The sequence below is a fragment of the Neolamprologus multifasciatus genome, chromosome 6 (assembly GCF_963576455.1).
Source record: "Neolamprologus multifasciatus chromosome 6, fNeoMul1.2, whole genome shotgun sequence".
In the NCBI taxonomy this organism is placed as follows: Eukaryota; Metazoa; Chordata; class Actinopteri; order Cichliformes; family Cichlidae; genus Neolamprologus; species Neolamprologus multifasciatus.
The window spans coordinates 8,606,244-8,626,608 of NC_140444.1; the positions used below are offsets into that span (position 1 = coordinate 8,606,244).

General features: G+C 40.6%; 1 long non-coding RNA gene across 1 annotated transcript; it reads left to right on the forward strand.

The window, feature by feature from the left end:
* The first annotated feature begins 3,281 nt into the window (after positions 1-3,281).
* Positions 3,282-10,827, forward strand: LOC146516335 (uncharacterized). Its single transcript, XR_014874697.1, has 2 exons — positions 3,282-9,007; positions 10,148-10,827. It is a non-coding gene; the product is annotated as an uncharacterized LOC146516335 (long non-coding RNA).
* Positions 10,828-20,365: the final 9,538 nt, after the last annotated feature.

Here is a 20,365-nt window from a genome sequence, read left to right on the forward strand (position 1 = left end):
CCTGCCCTGTGTTAGAGGGAAAGTTATCAATCTCAGAACATATCATTGTGGCTCTGATGTAAGTCAATGCACACACACGCACACAGTCAACCCCGATGCTTTCTAATGGAGCTGCTGGAAATTTTAAAAAGGACCAGGAGACATTTTGAGTCAGGAACCAGAGGAGAGGTGGATTTATAAATCATTAACTATAACTTGTTTATGTAACGCATATATTTAGTTTTGTCCACTTTATAGGCGCTTAAAGCTGCAAATGAAGAACACCTCCCAAGCTCTCACCCACACACGCCAGTGCATAACAGCTTTGCTAAATGGCCGTATTGTTAAGTCTCGCTGTCATCATCCTCCCGCTCCTGGCAAACTGGACAGGACCCACATTCATTAGTTACTTCATGCTCTTATATAATATTTACAAGCAATAGTTTATGTGACTACAGAGGCCCCGAGCTTCCAGCGAAGCCTGCTCTGGTCTGCAGGAGAGCTGGCTCATCTCCGAACTGATTGACTGTGGCTTTTTATACGTCCCTCCATTTTGCAGTGCGGCAGTGCAGTCTAAAATGTCAGCAGTGCTCAGTTATTGGTGCCAGCAGCAGTCACTCATACGCTGGCACTGATTAGCTTTGAGTCAGCCAGAATAACAACCTGGTTTGTGCTGTACAAACTGTAGCAGGCTATTGTCTAATGCCTGAATGCGCAGTAGGATGATATCACCTTGACAAGCATGGTTAATGCGAGCGGACTATCCCTATCAATCATGCAAAGGGGCTCTTGTAGCTTCTGCTTCTGCTATGTGGTAATTTAAAAAAAAAAAAAAATCATTATGTAGGGTATTCTTTTTTTTTTTTTTATCACCTTAAAGGCCATGTATGCATATTTCAACTTCTTTCTGTGTAATGCATATGCAATAAACAATAAACTGCACCTGGCTTCTTGGCACAGCTTTAAATCTAAGCCATTAAAGCAGTTTTTTAAGCCAGAAGAGAGATGATCTTTGTACTGGAAGGTAAATGCTAATTTATTGGTTAATGCAAGCAAGTTTGGTTAGCAAAGTACACCCAGGGAATACCTGCCAAATAATGCTACAGTAAAGCAAGAATTACTCTCCCTAAGAAAGCAGACTTTTCTCATGGTTAGTACAAATAACTTTTTTGTCAGAGGATTTTTACAAGTGCTCCAATAAGTAGAGGCTATAACCATCTAGGTCAGAACCTGCTTTGTCACTCTAAGCAGCCACTTCTTTAATCACAGATAACTTTAAGGTAATAGAATTTAAATTAGTGAATTATATAAACTATTATCATGATTACTGAGATGCTAAAATCTTTATTTTGTAAAAGGCTGTAAACATGTTTATTTCTACTGTATAATTGGGCATTTTAACATGGGTGTCTGAGGAGACTTTAATTAATGAGCAACCCTCAAGTGACTGGTAGAGGAACATTAGCTTTTTGGCACTCCTTCACTGGTTTCATTTATCAGCTATTTTTCTGACAAAGTGTTGATTTTATATGAGATATTTGTATATTTGTCCTTTTGTTTAAGCGCTGATTGGTTTGGAGCGGGTGGAGCTCTGTTGCAAAAAGGTGACATCACATTTTTCCTTGCACAAGTCAAGATGTAGAGATGTCTGAGTGAGATTCTGGTGACAGGAGGGGTTTTCTAAAGTTGATTTCACTGCCAGCGAAACTAAACCCACGGTCCTGATGAAGTAGATCCGATTAGTATGTTTAGGATGACGACAGTTAAAATATGTAATACAAAAAGGTACTTTCTTGTACTGATGAACCCAAACCGAATTAAATTTTTCATTCTTATCAGCAGCCTACAGGATCTTTGGCCTCATTGTTCTGGTTGTCTGTAAATGTTATTTTGTATTTACTGGATGTAGAAACAAGAAACTGTGTATTAGCTAAGTCACTGTTTTAGCCATTTTATATCAATTTAGTGTTCACAGCTTCCACCACAGCTTTACTTGAGCTTAGCTTTAAAAAACATAAATTAGACTGACTCATAAATGCAAAATGAAACTCTTTTGCTTCTAGCTGTACTTCTAATGGTATCTAGACATGCAAATATGTTATGTGGACATTTCTACAACTGAAGCGAGTTTCATTTCTAACGCTCACCACATTGGATAAAAGAATCCATAGGGACAACTGTTTTCAGAAACAATGTCTCCATTATTCTGGATAATTCTCACTACACACCATCACTTACTTTCACAGACTCTTTTGCCTCAGTAGTAAACTGTCCACAGTAGAGCCTTTTTCTTTTTCTCTTCTGTTTCGTGCCAAATGCGAGTTCACATTTGTAATGGATTAGAACACAAAGATCAGCATACCAGCCCTGCAATATCACTCTGGGCACTCATTATGCTTCTTTAAAAAAAAAAAAAAATCTAAAAAAAGGGAAAATGTCAGTGTGGGGGAGTTATAGAAAACAAAGGACGTGTAAAAGATACAGGGTCTAAGGGAGTGTGAGAGAGACAGAGTCTATGTGAGTAATGGAGATTGTACAAGAAAAATCCAGTCATACTAAAAAGGGAAACTTAAAGCCCGCACAGGCTGAGAGGTGTGTGTGTGTGTGAGCATGTCTGTGTGTGTGTGTCAGGTGACAGAGAAGGATGGGGACATGGGCAGGCCCTAGTAATGAAGGACTGATAAGTCCCTATTTCCTGGGCCTGGGTTAATTGCGCCTACAGATAAAGGGTAATAAATTGTCACAGGGTAATGGCAGGAGCCTGGGCTAGACCCTGTCCCACATTCATCATGACTGGCTGGCTGGTGATCCTGGAGAGCAGTTAGGACTGAAAGACTTGTAGGCCCTAGGAGGAAGAAAGGGAACAGGAGATGGAGGAGAATCCTCAAAAGGCTGGAGGAACAAGCGATGTGAGACACTCTTACTTACAAGGTTTCTGCAATGGGTTGAATTGTCAACGCAAGGACAAGACTGCATTTATAGGTAATGGAGCCTGTAGGAAAAATAGGAAATATAATCACTACATAGAGGTGATAGCATATAACATACTGCTCTATTTCAGGTAAAGATCTTTTATTTAAAAATCAGGTTAGAAGCCCTATCAGCAAAACGTGCATACGTATCACAGTATAGTAAAAAATAGCAGTTGTATACCGTGTGTAAAACAGCATCCTTGTGTCGCACATGTAGTCTGGATAATATTGAGTGAATCAGGTTTTGACATTGTGTGACATTTTGTGGCATAAAGACAGTAGGACACAATCAGTGTCAGATGCCTTCAAGCACGTTCAAGCAAGGCGGGACACGATGCCCAATCCTCCCAGTCACACTTCTTGCTGTGAATCCATTGGACCTGTTCACACATTGGCTCAACTGGATATTATACAGCTTTTTAAATTTTCATCACACGTGTGTTTTCTCACATAAAGCTCCATCGGGTAATTGCTTGAAAGCATCGTTCACAAATGTCTATGTAAGATTTATTGATTTAGCTCCCCGCCTAGCATTGATTTTGATAAAATTTTAAAAATGTAAGTGTGCTGTGTAATATATTTCTGTGCAACTGCAATGCAAATGCAAATGCAATGCATTCAAAGACTTGCTTTTAAAACACTGAAAGAGAAAAATAAAAAAACATTTTATGGGCCAAATCAGATGAGCAATGAGACAACACGATAATATCCATCATCCAGTTTCTGATGCTTATCTGGTTTTGGGTTGTGGGAACAGCAATTTAAGCAAAGAAGCTCAGACCTCTCTCTCCTCAGTCCCCTCTTACACCTCAACCAAGGGCATCCCAAAGTGTTCCCAAGCCAGCCAAAGATATAATCTCTCCACCGTTTCCTGGGTTTGTCCAAAGCACCTCACCTAGGAGGCGGCGTCCTAATCAGAAGTTGGAGTAGAATCCTCAAAAGAGGAACAAACGATGTGAAACAATCAACACTAAAGCCACCTTAAGTAGCTTTGAGGTGGAAGTAGAGGCTATACTCCGAGTTCCTTCCAAATGACCAAGATCTTCACCCTATCTCTAAGGGAGAGACCAGCCAGCCTTCTACCCAGCCACAACTCAGAGCTAATGTCCACAGGTGAGGAAAGGAACGTAGATCGACCAGCTCTCCTGTCGCCACAACATTATCCAACATCGAAATTGCTGCTGATGCTGCATCAATTCAGTGTCAGTCTTGCATTCCACTCTTCCCTCGTCCTGAACTCTGAATGGGTACTGCACCCTTTTCTGGCTGGGAGCCCTCAGACTTGTTGTTAATCATCATTCCCACCACTTCACAGTCAGGTGCAAACTGGTCCATGAGCTGCAGGTCACCACCCGATGAAGCCAACAGAACCACATCATCCACAACAAAGCAAAGATGAGATTGTGGAAGTGCTCCACTATGCCAAGGATTTTTTTTTCTGTAAAAACTATGAAGAGGATATGACTTACTGTTATAAATACAGACCAAGCTCTGACTGTGTTTTTACAGGGACCAAATGAATGAATTGGAAACACATTGTTCCTCCTGAATCTGAGGTTTGACTAATAGATGAATTCTTTTCTCTAACTGCATCAGTGATCTCTAAAGTGTACGCTGTTAAGTGCCAGAAGGATTGCCAGGATTTATACATCGGGGAAACCAAACAACCTCTGGTGAAGCGGATGGCACAACACAGAAGAGCTACCTCGTCAGGCCAGGACTCTGCAGTCTATTTACACCTACAGGCCTATGGACACTCTTTCAATGATGAGGATGTCCACATCCTCGACAGGGAGGAACGCTGGTTTAAGCACGGAGAAGAAGGAGGCCATTTACGTGAAAAGGGAAAGACCATCTCTGAATTGAGCAGGGGGCCTAAGGGTACATCTTTCGCCATCTTACAATACTGTGATTGCAGCCATTCCCAAACTCTCTGTGAATAGTACTCATGGCCATTGATCAGTGGGTTTTGGTCAGTGGTCATGAGAATTTGCATAATTAGGATTAAGGAACTGACCTCCCAGCCCATTGTTCCCTCAGTGGGCTGGTTTCAGTCATTATGCAAATGTTGTGTTTATAAGGTTGGGGAAACCTGCAGTCAGCTGAGACTGAAGAAGTCACTTAGATGAGTGACGAAACGTTTCTCCCACAAAACGCTACATCCAGATGAACAGAATCAACTTTTGGAGATTTACTTACCTGGATGATTGAGCATGCATCAATACGAAGCAAATTGTACTCTTCATCTCCAGACTCTGCTTCAATGAGGAGATTCTCAAAGTAGAAGGGACACCTTGAGGATCTGACTGTATCCTTAGTTGACTCCACACGGTATTCCCTGTGAGTAGAGCACTTCTTACCCTTCTTCACTTACTTGAAGGTTTTCCAGAATTGCTGTGAGACTGACCGAACATCTTGCTCTGTTGTCTGAGAGCCTGACAGCTCCCTTCACCTCTGGCAGCTCCATGCAGGTGCCTGACTAATGGAACTGCTAAACATGGTCCACTCTGTTTCCATTAGAGAAGGCATGTCAGTGCGTTTGAGGAGATTCGCTCAGTATCTCCAGCCTCTCTTGAAATGCTGTTGAGGTCCTGCCTGAATGATGAGTGATAGTTTAAGATGCCACTGACTGGGGGCTCTACCAGGTGCTCCCAGCACATCCACACGATATGTTTTGGGTACATTAGGCATATCCAACATTTTTCTCTGCCACCACCAGTTGGGGATCAGTTGACAGCTCAGCTATGTGTCCAAGACATATGGCAGCAGATCTGATGAATAATTACAAACTCGATCATCAATCTGCAACCTAGGGTGTCCTGGTGCCAACTGCTCTTATGCTCTTATATTCAGACATGGATTTTATTATGGACAGACTGTGCTTTGCACAGTGGTTCAATAACAGAACTGGTTCGGACTGAACAGGTCATTCCTCTCAGTCACACTCCTCCAAATGTTGTTGCTCATGTGAGCACTAAAGTCATGGTGGACAATGGAGCCCCAAGGTGGACCATTTTCCAGTACCCTGCCCAGCCGCCTATGGAAAGCTGGATACTCTCTTTGATACATATGCACAAATTTCAGTTAGGATTCGCTCCCTGACCCAAAGGCCAGGGAAGCAAATCTTTGTTCACTTGGGAAAACCCCAATGTATATGCACCAAACCTGTAGGGATACAAGTATACACCCCTACCTGCTGACTTTCACATATTACAACTCCAGAGTGGAACTGGGTCCACCCCCTCTCCAGGAACGTGGTTTTAGAGCTGTTCAAGGAAGACTAACTGCATCTTGTTGGTATATGTGATCTCAGTCTTTTGGTCATTACTTAGAGCTTTAGAGACACTATGCTATGTACTAGCTCAGAATCTTCACCAGCCACATAAACCACAAGCCAGTTTTGAAAGCTGTCTATTTCAACACTATCATCTCTGCTTCTGGCTATTACCTAATCCAGCGGTCCCCAACCCCCGGGCCTCGGACTGGTACTGGTCCGTGAGTCGTTTGGTACCGGGCCGCAAGAGTTGAGGCTCAGGTGTGAAATGTATGGTTTTCAGGGTTTTTATCGTCTTTCAGCGTTATTTTGTTATCGTTTTTATCGTTAATTCGGTTTTCCTGGGTCTTTTCACGTGTGTTATGAATAAATCTTGTTTTTTTCGGTACTGGTATTAGTTTTATTTTGTTGTATTTATCCGCGACACCTTAAAGGCCTGTCCGTGAAAATATTGTCAGGCATAAACCGGTCTGTGGCGCAAAAAAGGTTGGGGACCGCTGGCCTAATCCACAAGGCACCAAAGCTTTATGAGTGTGACTCACGTAGCTCCTTCAGTCTCAGGCAAGCCAGGTCCCATGGTCTTGAGCCCCCTATCCCGTGCCTGGCTCCAGGGTGGAACCCCAATAAACATGTCCTGGGTAAACTGGTCACTTGATCTTTGGCCATCATAGATTTTCTGAATCAGTCTTCATCTGGCTCATAACCCAGGACCAATTTGCCTTAGGAAACCCTACCAGGGGCAAATTGCCCCCAATAACATGAACTCTGACATCACAGGAAACACAAAACCCCCCCACCACAATAATGTGGCAATAGATGGAGGGGAGCACGATAATATACAGAGCTAAAGACCAAAGCTTAACCATGTTATATCTATAGAGAATCAATTGCAACCTACTTGTTACTCGTTTAACATATGATTAGTGTGTGCATTCAAGCACCAGTGGAGCACAGTGTGGTGGCAGCTGTGACAAAGGATAATGGGTGTCTGTCAGTTTATATTACACCAGAAGGAAGTCACTCAGATGAAAACTTTGTGCTTCCTGTGCATTCTCTGGGTAGATGTGAGAAATGATATTTCCAGGGCTGTTAATGACAGGAGGGGCTTTTGAAAAACAGATGCAAGAATGCATTGATATAGCAAGTGCTGGTACGTTGTAATTATATTTAGAGCAAACGGTCACACATAGTGTCAGTGAGATGTAGTCCATTACATAAAGAAATAATTCACAGTACATGTTTTAGTGGGACTCAGTGTGCCACCTTGCCTGCATGACAGATCACTTCTTCACACTGAGAGATTGTGGTGGTTTGAGGTTGGCGCAGAGGCTGAGGGATGATGCATCCAGCACATTATACAGAGAGCTTCTCCCACAGAGGAAGTTGATTTCCCCACCATGCAATGATGACACTCAGTGCAGCATGACATATGATGTGTGTACAAACAGTGAGCACATAGGATGGGGCCCTTGTTCCTTTTGACTGTTTTATGTGGGTCACATACAGCGTTTAGAGCCAAAGCAGGGCAGACAGGACATTTTTCACGTAGCCCATAAAGGAAGCGAAACAATGCCCTTAAGATGTGACTTCTTGCCTCAGAGGACACCACCACCCAGTCCCACTAGGACTGCATCATATAACTTTGTGCACAGCACGCCATATGATGCTGAATGTATGCAAGAAGTTCAGCTCTTACACATTCTTTCTTTTTCTATTGTGAATTCACTCACATTTTCCCCTATAATTATCCTCTTTTGGCTGATTCTACATTTGCACGCCAGGAATGTTAAAAGAGTCGTTTAACGAGAAGAAAAAGCAAAAGCGAAATCTTACCGCTAACATATAAGCTGGTAAGCTTTAAATATTCTTGTCATGTGGTGTGTGTTTCTCCCCAGGGGAGGATTTAGGCCTGGGAGAAACTGTGATATGTGATATGTAGTCATCACAACTTTCCTTTTAACATTTTCAATAGGACCATACAAAAATAGCAGAAAAGAAGAAAAGGGGAAAAGGGAGAAACAACATAAACATCAGGAAGAACAAGTGATAAAGCACCAAATATGGTAGGACAGGAGATAAACTGCCTTTTGAAATTGTTTTATTGCAAAATAAAGAAGAATAAAGATAAAAGAACTGATTGCAATAGTAAAAACGTCAGTGTTTGGAAGCATTTCATTTACTCATTTTATTTATTATAAAAGAACCATTAAGAGATGCAGAGAGACAGATAAGAGATGAAAAACATTTTATAACAACAACAATATATGCAAAACGATGCAAACAAGGGCAAAAGGACTGCTATGACACCAAAAACATATTTCTACAAAATCACAATAAAGCCTAAAAATTAAATAAAAAGAGACACAAAAGTGTCAAAAGCAGATAAAGAATGAACACAAATTGGGTAAAAATGTTTCAAAATCAAACAAAGAATGGAAAAGGAACAAATTACCTTGAAGAGAATCAAATACCACCAACGCAAACTCAAAAACATTCAAGTGAGAAGTTGGGGCCCGGGGGCTTGTTGTGTAATAATTAATCAATACTACTGACCAACAATATGCTATCCTAGAAGCTCTTACCTTTGCAATGATGGAGTATCTGAGAGTTTTAAAATAACAAAAGCTGGCTGAAAAACTAGCACATCCATCCAGTATTATGTAATCCTTCCCTGTTGAACTATAAACTGCTGTGTAAAAACAGGATGGTTTTTTGGCGTAATAATGAGGAACAATGGAAACCTATAGGTGCTAACCTGCAACCATCATGTGACTAGGGATGGGTATCGTTTAGGTTTTATCCGATACCGGTGCCAAACCGGTACTTTTGAAACGGTGCCAGTGCTTAAACGGTGCTCAAACCGGTGCTTAAAGAATGGAAAACACAAAAGTGGTCCAAAAACCTCTCATGTTCAGCTGTTTTTTTGTAAAAAGATAACAATGTTAGCCTTTTCTGCAGCTATGGGGCATATATGGTATCATTCTTGGCTGGAAGCAGTGCTTAAACAATGGAAAAAAACACAAACTTTGTCCAAAAACCTCTCATGTTTAACTGTTTTCCACTTTTTCTTTGGTCATTTTAGCCTTTTTGGCCAGGGTGAAGGGAGTATCTGCCATCAAACAAGAAGACAGCTGCATGTAGCTATGATGGTGTTTGCTGTTCACCTTACATGCATTAATGTAATAACGTGGTTAGCCTACTCAACGTAAATTACACACGAACAACATTAAGCTACTCACGCAGAGAAGAACGGCTGCTGCTGCCATCATCATCCGTCATCATTTCTGCTACACTGGCAGGGCTAGGGGCCAAGACTCTCCTCTTCGGGTTTTTGGGGGATGTTGCTAACTCCGGGTCCGATAACAGGCAACCCACAAGCAGTAGATGTGCTCGGTGTGAGGTCTCGCAGCAAGCTATCAAATACGGCGCATTTCTCGGCTTTAAAAAAAAACACTATGCGTCGCCAGGTGTTTCATCAGATTTGAGGTGTTACCTCCTTTGACAGTATCACAGTATCACCTTAAAGCACTTGTTGCAGCTGCTGAGTTTGCATCTTTTGCTGTGAAGTACAGCCAGACTTTTGACCGCTTCGCCTTGGACATTTTTAATTTGTAGCTCTGCTCTAAAAGAACGTACGTACCTGGACCCGCCTACTATTCTCGGAAACTTAAAATGATTGGCTAGAATCTAAAGTGTATCATTCCATACCAGTTGGTGGCGGTAATGCACCTTTCAGTTGTTTGCCAACCGCCAATACAAATGTAAGGAAGAAGAAAGTGTATCACAGCTCAGGAAAAAAAGCACCGAAATAAAGCACCGAAATGTGCGCTGCTTTTCGGTCTGGTTACTACCGTTTATGTCAGAACCGGTGCCATCATGGCACCGGATACCGGTACCCATCCCTACATGTGACTGAAATGAGAAATAACTACAAAAGATGGTGTCATTGGTTGTGCATCACCATCTTGGTGTTTTAAAACAGGATTTTCCAAACGAGGTGTGGACTGAAGTTAGAAACTGTCTGATACTCAAACAATTTTAACTAATCAGTCACAAGGTAAAACCCAATGTGCTTTGTCCTCTTTTTTGACTCTTATGGAAGCATAATTTACAAAATGAACATCATGTTGTATTCAGTGACCATAAGATCTTCAGGAATGTGTTTACTAAAGCCATAAAAGAAGGAGAATGTAGGGTTGCTTTCCAATAAACTTCTTTACAATCAGACTATATTTCGCAACCAGGAGAGCTGCCCCCAAGTGGTCATTAGAAAGAATGGTAGTTTAAGGCACTTTGACATTGTCTTCCCTTCTACAAACCTAGAAACTACATCCATCTTTTACACTCATCTGAAAAAACACTGATTAGAGTCCTGTGAAAAAGTAAAGACACACTTGCTGTTTCCATGTACCAGGTGCTCCCAACCGACTGCACTTGATTAACTTTTCATCAGCTAGTGTGACCTCCTTGATAAAAACAGAAGTGTTGGTGATTTCTTGGTCTGGTATTGTCTTTTCACAATGCAACAATCTTCCCATGAGTCGATGTCCTACCAAACTGCAAAAAAACAGAGAGTTACAGTACAACTCAGTACAACTGCATGTTAAATGTTAAAGTTTCTGACTGTACTGTGATTGGAAGGGTTGCCAGATGAAAACCTCTCCTCTCTAAAAGGAACACAGCAACATGGTTTCAGTTTGCAAAGTTGCATCTGAACAAACTGCAAGCCTTTAATGATTTGAAGTTTATTTTGCAGCCACAGGCCCTGGGAACTTTGCAGTCATTAAGTTGACCATGAAGTTCTCTGCATACAGCACTGTAGAGTCAAATGTGAGTCCATCTATCTGACAGCTAAAGCTTGGCTCAAACTGGGTTATGCAACAAGACAATAATCGCAAACAGACCATCCACAACAGAATAGCTGAAAAAGGAAAAGTATCAAGGTGCTGCATTGGATCGGTCCAAATCCAGACCTCAGCATTTTTTAGCATTGGTGTCTTTTGGTACTGTTTTTTTCATATGTTGTTTAATGGTGGTTGGCAGCTTCAAGATGTGATGCAATGGAAGTGTAGAAGAGGACCAGTGACATAACATGCATTGCGATACATACAACTAGATAGGACCTGGTAAACAAGGGAGCGTATGTAATTTATTCAATGTTCAAATTGTCGATGTTCATGACCAACCTTAATATTTAGAAGAAACAAATGGTATTACGGCAAAATCTGAAAGCACTAAAAAAAAACACCATGGTAAAACGTGAAATGCTAATTTCCCTCTGTTAAGTCAAAAATATTAACGTGTATACAAAACAAGAAAAGTTGAACCAAAAGGAGAATCAGTTATTTTCAGCAAACACATTTCTGGGAGGGCAAGAGAATTTCACAGAACAGAAGAGATCATAGTGGACGTCAAAGAAAAGAGGAGGCAATGGACATTATAAAAGGAAAAAGATGAAGATGGAGACCCGGTGATTGCTCAGATTAATTTGTTCTCTGCCTTTCTCTACCTGGTTGCACACACCTCCTTTCTGCTCCACCAGTCAATGTTCACAGCTATAAATCTTGGAGTGACATTTTGGCCGGCAAGTTCCACGTAAACATGGTTGGCAAAATGTCAGTGCAGAAAGCAGACAAGCCTGACTTAGGAAGAGGGAGAGTATAGAGGCAGTAATGTCACCACACTTAAACACACCCGCCATCAGTCTTCATGACATTTAAGAGATATATCCCCCGATCCCCCTGGCCATTGCACACAAAGGAAAACTTTGGAGAGGAGGCTGTAAGGACCCCATGAGTCACAGGGTGTAATGGCTTGATCTGATCACAAACAAAAGGCTAATACCCTCACTTATGAGTTATTTTTCTTGTTATGCCAGTCAGCAGTCTTACAACTTAACAAATAAAAGACCACGAGTGAACCCTGGAAGGTAAATTCATGGCGTATTTTTATTGTTATTTTTACAGCCATTTTCTTTTTTACAACCTCTTCCCTAAGCCAGGCAGGTCATTTGAGAACACATTTCTCCAACAGCATTTCATTTTTAACCTTAGATTTGCTGTAAACCAACAGGGAGGACAATTTGACCTCACAGGTCGCAACATTCATAGGAATTTTCCAAATTTTCCATGCATCCAAAGCTAAATAATTGAACAAATTAAAAAGTAAATCTCTGGAAATTCACCCAGCTCCTTTCTTCTGATGTTCTTTCTTTAACCTCTCATCTCTACTGCACAGAGGCTGTATTGATTTCTGAATGAATAATTGAGAAAGATGGCTTAACTGCCCTTTTCAAATCTCCATGGCCTCCTCTGTGATTCACTTTGCCTCCTTCCTTCTCATCTTTCTTCCCCGCCCGATTTGTGTATTCCCCTTATTGTGCCATCATCTCGATTCTCACCTATTTCTCTTGCACTTCTTTCTGCCCTATTTTGACCTTCCTATCCTCTACTTTTTGCTTTATCCTCTCCTCTCATGTGCTGCTGATGTGGATCCCATTCTGTGACAGGTTGTTCAGGAGGGAATGGACTGCTCGCTTGACTGGTCAGCCGGCCTCTGTGTATCATCCGTCAGCAAGACGCGCTGTTGTTTTAGAGTTCTGCTGGGAGCTGTCTTCTTGTCTCTGTCTCTTTCTCAGTTGTTTCACTCTTCTCACACACATACACACTCTTTCCTGTTTCTTTCTGTCTCTACCGTTCTAGCTCCTTCTCAGTCTCCATCCACTCCCCTCTTGCTGACTTATTTCCACTGTACATCTTAACTCTAAGGTGCAGCTGATCAGCATTTTAAAATTGACCTCGGGCTCTTTGCTCTGAGTGAATCAATGGCTGTGTTAGACTGGGAGTGAATAATTCTAGTATGTTAATTCGACATAGTGTAGGCTGGGGAAAAATGACTGCTTTGTTTCAGGACGGGAGCTGTTAAAAAAACAACCTCCTCCTGTCTGTTTTCTGTAGGCGTTTCAATTTATTTTAACAAGCCTCCTTTCAGGTGTATTTGTTCTTTTCAGTATTGTGTTGTGTTGTTTTTATAAGATATGGCTTAGACAACATCTTCTTTTCCTGTGACATGTAGACTTAATGATCAAAGGCCTGTAACTGCTGGCCTGTAACCACAATCTCAAATCTTGGATAATTACAGCTATGAACTGTTATGAACCATGTTAAATTAAATCAGCTGGTTGCTAATTAAGATTAGCTGCTATATTGCAAGTTGTCTTTAAAACTCAAAATACAGGGTTAAAGGGGACATGTATGTGTCAAACACATGACCAAATTGCCCAATCCAGCCCAGTGGATGTCTCTGGAAAAATGTAAAAATTGGAAAGAAATCGTTAAATGATAGAAATTCTTGTAGGTTTAAAAAAATTTTTTTTTTTTCATTACATTAAATTCTTGTTTTTGTTTTTTTTACAATAGAAATTTAGGGTTTCTTTCTTTCTTTCTTTCTTTCTTTCTTTCTTTCTTTCTTTCTTTCTTTTTTACAGTCAAACACATTTTCTTTAATTTAGTAGATTTACATTTCTGGAGTAATGAGGTATAAGCAGTTTTTTTCTGTAATTTTACATACAGTAGAACCCCAACTTATGAAATTAAATCGCTCCCGAGGGTCTTTCGTAAGTTGAAAATTTTTGTAAATCAAAGCACCCATCGCACCTTTTGAGTGAACGATAGGCTATAGGCTAATTGCTAACTGCACCAACAATACGTCGTTCAAGTGGAACAGTGAAGCGCAACTACGAAATAGTGATGTGAAATATCAATTCCTCCGATACCAGTCATTTATGTTCTAGAATCGATTCTCACATTAAAATATCGATATTTTAGTAATTTAGGGTAAATTTGTAGTTTATCATTAACAGGAACACAGTGAAGAACCTATTTCATACGGATTGTCTACATTGGAAGGAACTACTTCCTCTTCTGCCTTTCATAGTCATGTGCGAAATATGGCTGTATAAATGTGGCGCAGCCCCTTGGCGTGCGCACTCACAACAATGGCTGAGCGTGACTGGAGTTATGTGCGGATGTATTTTACATCCACACCAAACATGGTTTGCGATACATGTGGCAAGAAAGTGAGGTGTTGTGGCAACACCACAAATTTGTCAAACACCTCAGAGTAAATATCACAGAATATGACGAGCGTATGTTGAGGCGAAATGAAGAGGAGGAGTGGACAGGTGCTGCTAGGGCGAGACAGACGTCTCTCACGGAGTCCTTTAGTGCTGCAGGCAGGCAAGGTGTTCAAATAGTGCACAGCTTGAGGTTTTTTTTTATTTCTATATGATGAATTCGGTATTATTAAGTGATAAGAACAAGTAATCTGATGTCCTGTAATCATTATGACGCAAAAATTTGAGATACAATAAATAAAATATGTTTTTGTAAGTATCGGTATCGCATCAGTATCGTCGATACCACCCTGAATTTTACTTGGTATCGGATCGGAAAGGAAATCAGTGGTATCGCACATCACTACTATGAAAGCCAAGGGGGTTGTCACATGATTCGGAAGGCATTGTGGGCATTGTAGGCATTCTGGGCTCAGCCAATTAGAGCCAGCGGATTTCGTTACGCAGGCATATTGCAGAAATATTGCCTTTAAGTGCCTTTGTAACTTGAATTTTTCATTAAATGGGGTATTCGTAAGTCGGGATTCCACTGTATTTGCTTTTGAAAGCGTGAGCCCAAAGAGTCCTGCTGACGCGTTTCTTTACCAAAGCAGAATTTCTTTGTAATGAAGAAAAACTAAACTGTGTTGATTTACTCTTTTAGCCCACTTTAGCTAAAATTGAGCCGCATATGTTGTTATTGTCTTTAAAAAAAGATTTAAAAAGCAGCCAGTATAGTCCTTGAACCACATATAAATTTATTTATATACGGTCTATAGCGTAATAATGTAATAATAGCATTGCAATTATAGCCTCATCAAACTGAGTCATTCATATAGTGTGATACTAATTATTTGAATAAGAAAGACAGAAAGTAAGTAAGAAATTTGATTAATTGTGCAAATTCACATATTGTGTACTATCATCATCATCATTATTATTATTATTATTATTATTATTATTATTATTATTATTATTTGCTTACATTTCCTTTGTTGACATTGGTGTAGAGTGATTTATAATGAATTGTATGTTACTGCTAATATGTAACATTTTTTAACTATAGGTCAGTTAAAAAGTAACATATTAGCAATAGTGTAACAACCTGATAACAAGTTGGGAAAAGCATTTATATTATTGAAAAAGCTATGATCAAGCTAAAATAAAGCTAAAATCAGTCTGTCACAGTGTGTCTTTTATTCTGTCTTCCTCCCACCACCTCCAGCTGGTCGCGACAGATGGCTGTACCTCACTGAGCCTCATTCTGCTGGAGGCTTTTTCAAGTTAAAAAGGAGTTTTTCCTTCCCACTGTTGCCAATTGCTTGCTCAAAGGGGGTTGTTTGATGTTTCCTTGTATTATTGTAGTGTCTTTACCAACAATGTAAAGCGCCTTGAGCCAACTCCTGTTGTGATTTGGCATTATATAAATAAAATGGAATTGAATTGAACTGAATTGAAGTTTTAAGCAACAACATGCATACATTGTGTTTATAGTGTCCATCGTTCTTCCAAGACTTATGAAAAGGGGCTGTCTGGTGAATGCATCAGATATAGACAAGTATGTTAAAAAAAATAGTAAATCAACTGTGAATCATGGATAAAAAGTACCCTGTTATATCAAAATCAGTCAGCAGGAATGTAGTTTTCTAATTTCTCTCTAATTTTGAGCAGTTTTAATTTTTTGAAAAGTATGAAGTCATTATGTATGTGTTAATGGGCTCCCAGTTTAGCTTTGAAGTATTCATTATTATTGAATTTTTTCCCCTTTTGGAAGAAACCCAGATATAACAGATCATATAATAGATCATAACACAGCACAAAACAGCCACTGTCCAGTGGACTGACTGGAAAATGAGGCACAAGTATTTCCTTTCCATGACTGGTATACGAAACAGTAAGAAGCATAAAATTCAGGCTAACAACACCGGGATTTTAAAAAAGGACAGGATGAAAGAACAGGCATTCACTGTTTTACTTGAAAGGTCAGGTGACCTCAGTGGACCACTGTGAGTTACCAATGTATCATGGTCAGAGGGCCTGGTGGGGCCAGTGTCCGGCAGCCTCGCCTCTGTCAGTGCGCCCCAGGGTGGCTGTGGCTACAGTGTAGCTTGCTATCACCAGTGTGTGAATGTGTGTGTGAATGGGTGGATGACTGGTTGTGTAAAGCGCTTTGGGGTCCTTAGGGACTAGAAAAGCGCTAAACAAATACAGGCCATTTACCATTTACCATCATCTAAGCCAGTGCTCATGCTCATAAGGTGACATATGGAGCCCTTGTTACCACATTTCTTCACACTGTTTGGCCATTAATTTTTCAGTGTGGGTGATTAAAATTTCTAACAGGCATTTTATAACCAAAATCATATTTTCCAAAACCTAACCGAGCAATTTAGTGTTTAAACAGAACCAAACCACAAGTGAAAATGAGACTGAACAGTGAGTAAAAGCAAGAAGCATAAAAGCAAAACACGTGCTGTAGTCTTTTGGCATCCAGTACTGCAGCTGCTGTGTCGCAGCATTGATGCCAAAGGTTGCTTTGCATGTATCTCTGAGACAGCAGTGGTTTTCTCAATATGGTAAGTTGGTCAACTTTGTAGCACAGATGAACCTTCTGGCACGCAGGGCTGGTTCTGGTTGAAGAATGGAAGGGGATACAGGCGGTTTTGACTTGTGTTTGCTGCAGTTTATATATGATTTTGGGTTCAGCACTAAACCAGCCAGCAAGAATAATAAATTACATTTACTTGCACTTTTTCAAGCAGACTTTCAGAGGATCTCTGTCTAGCATTCATCAACCTTCACACTTTTCTTTTTGTTTGTTTGTTTTGTTTGATTTCACTTCTGCGTGATGTACAGCAGACATTCTTCTTCTCCTTTCACAGATTTATGAATCTGAGGTATGAGCTCGCATTATTCTCTGCTGGGTTTTTTTTTTTTGCCTCGAGTCATGTTGTCTGTGAGAGGAAAAGCCTGTCTTCTCCTGCCTCTCTAATGCTCACCAACACCTTGTACCAGCAGGTGTATAAGTACAGACCCAATGGATCCCTTCTTGCTCTTAACGTTCCAGGTGTTGTTATTCGTCCTATTGCTGATGTTTTTAGACACTTCCTCATGTAACACCAGCACCAACCTGTCGCCCCTCACTGCTGCTCCCATAGCGTCTGGCACCAAGCCCCGCTGCATCCCCTGCACTCGCTCGCCCTTTCTCACTGTCTGGAAGCTGTTACTGAATTATTTAGCACCCACTCGACTCATAAGCATGTACTGCCTTCTTTCTGCCTGTTAGGATATATATTGGCTTGGCGGTTTAACTTAGAGCTGTATGGTGAGGAGGTGCTTCAAATCGAAGTCGACTGTTAAGGATTTTTTTTTCTGACGTGCAGCTAAAAGTTCGCTGTTTTCCAAAGAATATCTGGATTATGCTGAAACTGAAAGTTAACATCATTATTTTGTCCACTGGGAAGATAAGCACTGTTACTAGGCAGCTTGTGATCAAAGTCTAACTATTTCCATTTGTTTAAAGTTTTTAGTGGCTGATAATAGTGGTTTGAAGCGGTAGTTGCCCCATCCCAGTTTTCAGCTTGATTCTGGCCTTGGCGTTGATTTTTGAAATTCACAAAGAAGCAACATTTTGAGCTGTGCGGGTGAACGATGCAGCAAGGAATTGTTCATAAAGGCATAACAGTGGGGTTGGACCATAACAAACATGCAAGGAGAAAGTAGGTGAGGTTCATTGCATATTCAGTGTAGCTGATGAAAGAATACATGCACACTCGAGCTGTAACAAATTCTTTAAACTGAATACATTTCAAGGCTGCAGATGCATCAACAATGTCCTGGAAAGGGAAAGTGGATACAGGGGGTGGTGGTGGTGGTTGGGTGATAAATGTAGTGTCAACAAAACAAAAACTCCTGAAGACTGTGTCAGTGAGCAAGTAAATAGTCTTGCATTTTGATACACATAGAAATGGAAAAATAAATGAAATGGAAAATTGCACACTGCAGATTAATAATTTCATGATTGGATAGTAACACTACATGGATTATATTGTACTTTCACAGGAGGTAATTTCTTCATATATTTGCTGAAGGAATTACCAGATAAACTATTTTCCCTGTCTTCTTTATCTACAGGGTGGGCCATTTATATGGATACACCGTAATAACATAGGAATGGTTGGTGATATCAAAGTCCTGTTTGTGGCACATTAGTATATGTGAGGGGCAAACTCCTCAAGATGGGTGGTGACCATGGTGGCCATTTAGAAGTTCTGTTCTGTTCTGTTTAGAAGTTTGATCCGCTCCTCACGTATTAACCTCTTCGACATGTCAATGGCTGTGAACAAAGAGAAACTTGTAAATAACTCATGAAAGAATAAAGTTACGTTGAAACCAAGCACACCATTGTTTTTCTTGTGACATTACCAATAAGTTTGATGTGTCACATGGCCCTCTTCCTATTCAAAAAACAAAAGTTGTATCCAAGATGGCCGACTTCTAAATGGCCACCATGGTCACCACCCATTTTGAGGAGTTTGCCCCCTCACATATACTAATGTGCCACAAACAGGACTTAAATATCACCAACCATTCCCGTGTTATTATGGTGTATCCATATAAATGGCCCACCTTGTATACTTCTATTAGGAAAGCAAAGCTGATCAAAGCTGATAAGATGTTTGCTTATCTAATTATGACATAAAAGCCGACATCTTTCATGGGATGTATTTTTTAGTAGGATGGTTGTTAGTAGCTGTTCATACTGTACTATATGACTTCTATTGACTACAACCACCACCAAAAGAAGCTAGCTAACAACACATTTGTCATGTTTGAGCTTCTTGTTATGGTTACATGGACACTGTCCTGTAGAGCAGCGGTCCCCAACCCCCGGGCCTCGGACCGGTACCGGTCCGTGAGTCGTTTGGTACCGGGCCGCGAGAGTTGAGGCTCAGGTGTGAAATGTATAGTTTTCAGGGTTTTTATCGGTTTTCAGTGTTATTTTGTTATCGTTTTTATCGTTAACTCGGTTTTCCTGGGTCTTTTCACGTGTGTTATGAATAAATTTTCTTTTTTTCGGTACCGGTACTAGTTTTATTTTGTTGTATTTATCCGCGACACCTTAAAGGCCGGTCCATGAAAATACTGTCGGGCATAAACCGGTCCGTGGCGCAAAAAAGGTTGGGGACCGCTGCTGTAGAGTGAGAGTGATGGGAAATTGGTTCCTACAAATCTTAAACATCAACAGAGTAGAATAACATTTTATTTCACTGTAAATACTGTATTTTTCCTTTTTTTTTTGTTGTCATTTTAAAGTAAAAAGATCTCATCTTTTATATATACTGTCTTTCATGTCTTTTATCCCGTCTTCCTTCTCTTACCCCAACCCGTCGCAGCAGACGGCCCCGCCCCTCCCTGAGCCTGGTCCTGCCGGAGGTTTCTTCCTGTTAAAAGGGAGTTTTTCCTTCCCACTGTCGCCAAAGTGCTTGCTCATAGGGGGTCATATGATCGTTGGGCTTTTTTCTCTGTATGTATTATTGTAGGGCCTACCTTACAATATAAAGCGCCTTGGGGCAACTGTTGCTGTGATTTGGCACTATATCAAGAAAACTGAATTGAATTTAATTACATATAACTGCAAAAATACAGCGTGCACTGCAAACAAGCTCTTGCTTCTGTTTATCTGTTGCACCCACTTTCTTTGAGAGTTAAATTTACACGACAGACCAAAATCCCAAGTTTTATTCAGTCTTCAGAGTTGTGTGGTTATTTCATAAGCTTGGAATACTGTGCGGCTCTGGGTTCATTGAGGTACATAGCGGGACACATCCCAAGCTCAGCCTGTAATTGGTATGCATGAGTGTACTTACAAAGGGACTGCCAATTGTTGACAGACCTAATGTGTGATTTTCCTAAGTTAGCTTTAAGATTTGGACAGTAGAAGAAACAAAGAAACAGCAAAGCTTACCTCAGCAAAAGGCAAGTTTCAGTATTAAGTACTTCTCTAATGTGCTTTTCAAAAGAGAG